Source organism: Arachis hypogaea, chromosome 20 (genome assembly GCF_003086295.3).
Source record: "Arachis hypogaea cultivar Tifrunner chromosome 20, arahy.Tifrunner.gnm2.J5K5, whole genome shotgun sequence".
NCBI classification, from domain to species: domain Eukaryota; kingdom Viridiplantae; phylum Streptophyta; class Magnoliopsida; order Fabales; family Fabaceae; genus Arachis; species Arachis hypogaea.
In genome coordinates this window covers 77,922,259-77,924,110 of record NC_092055.1, presented here as the reverse complement: position 1 = coordinate 77,924,110, position 1,852 = coordinate 77,922,259, and the positions used below count along the sequence as shown (strand labels likewise).

Below are 1,852 nucleotides of genomic sequence, written 5' to 3'. Positions count from 1 at the left end.
TTGGATGCAGCTTGCATTCCATTCAGACTCTGAGAAATCATATTGACTTGCTGAGTCAATATTTTGTTCTGAGCCATATGGCATTCAGAGTATCAATTTCAAGAACTCCCTTCTTCTGAGGCGTCCCATTACTCACAGGATTCCTTTCAGAAGTGTACATAAACTGGTTATTAGCAACCATGTCAATGAGTTCTTGAGCTTCTGCAGGCATTTTCTTTAGGTGAATGGATCCACCTGCAGAAGTATCTAATGATATCTTAGCTAATTCAGACAGACAATCATAGAATATATCCAGGATGGTCCATTCTGAAAGCATGTCAGAAGGACACTTTTTGGTCAGTTGCTTGTATCTCTCCCAAGCTTCATAGAGGGATTCACCTTCTTTCTGTTTGAAGGTTTGAACATCCACTCTAAGTTTGCTCAGCTTTTGAGGAGGAAAGAACTTGGCTAAGAAAGCCGTGACCAGCTTATCCCAAGAGTTCAGGCTATCTTTGGGTTGAGAGTCCAACCACACTCTAGCTCTGTCTCTTACAGCAAAAGGGAAAAACATGAGCCTGTAGACTTCAAGATCTACTCCATTAGTCTTAACAGTATCACAGATCTGCAAAAATTCAGTTAAGAACTGAAAAGGATCTTCAAATGGAAGTCCATGAAACTTGCAGTTCTGCTGCATCAGAGAAACTAATTGAGGCTTCAGCTCAAAATTGTTTGCTCCAATGGTAAGGATGGAGATGCTTCTTCCATGTAAATTGGAATTAGGTACAGTAAATCACCAAGCATCCTCCTTGCATTATTATTATTTTTGGCTGCCATCTCCTCTTCCTGTTCGAAAATTTCTGAAAGGTGCTTGCTGGATTGTTGTAATTTAGCTTCTCTTAGTTTCCTCTTCAGAGTCCTTTCAGGTTCTGGATCTGCTTCAACAAGAATATTCTTGTCCTTGCTCCTGCTCATATGAAAAAGAGGGAACAGAAAAATAATAATAATAGGGATCCTTTTTGCCCAGGTATAGAGGTTCCCTTTTGTAAGTAGAAGAAGAAAAGAAGAGTAATGTAAAGAAAGAAACACAAGGGTGAGGAGAGCAGAAATATGAGATGAAGAGAAGTGTTAGTAGATGAATAAATAAATTGAAGGAGATGAGCGAGAAAGAGGATTTTCGAAAATAATTTTTGAAAAAGAGTTAGTGATTTTGGAAAATAGTTTTTGAAAAAGGTTAGTAATTTTCGAAAAATAGGAATAAAATTAAAATCAAAAATTAAAATAATTAGTTAATTAAAAAGAAATTTTGAAAAAGAGAGAGATATTTTCGAAAATTAGAGAGAGAGAGTTAGTTAGGTAGTTTTGAAAAGGATAAGAAACAAATAAAAAGTTAGTTAGTTAGTTGAAACAAATTTTGAAAATCAATTTTGAAAAGATAAGAAGATAAGAAGTTAGAAAAGATATTTTAAAATCAAATTTTTGAAAAAGATAAGATAAGAAGATATTTTTTGAAAAAATATGATTGAAATTAGTTTTTGAAAAAGATTTGATTTTTAGAATCACAATTAATGACTTGATTCACAAGTAATCACAAGATATGATTCTAGAACTTAAAGTTTGAATCTTTCTTGACAAGCAAGTAACAAACTTGAAATTTTTGAATCAAAACATTAATTGATGATGATATTTTCGAAAATTATGTGATAAAGATAAGAAAAGATTTTTGAAAAATATTTTTAAAAATTTTCGAAAATAAATAAGAAAAATGAAAAAGATTTGATTTTTAAATTGAAAATTTGATTTGACTCATAAAAACAACTAGATTTTAAAAATTTTTGAAAAAGTCAAATCTAATTTTCGAAATTTTAAGAGAGAA

At 31.9% G+C, this 1,852-nt stretch overlaps 1 non-coding gene across 1 annotated transcript; it reads left to right on the top strand.

Annotated features, from left to right (window-relative positions):
* Positions 1-310: 310 nt before the first annotated feature.
* On the top strand, positions 311-418 carry LOC112787132 (small nucleolar RNA R71). Its single transcript, XR_003194562.1, has one exon. It is a non-coding gene; the product is annotated as a small nucleolar RNA R71 (small nucleolar RNA).
* The last annotated feature ends 1,434 nt before the right edge of the window (positions 419-1,852 follow it).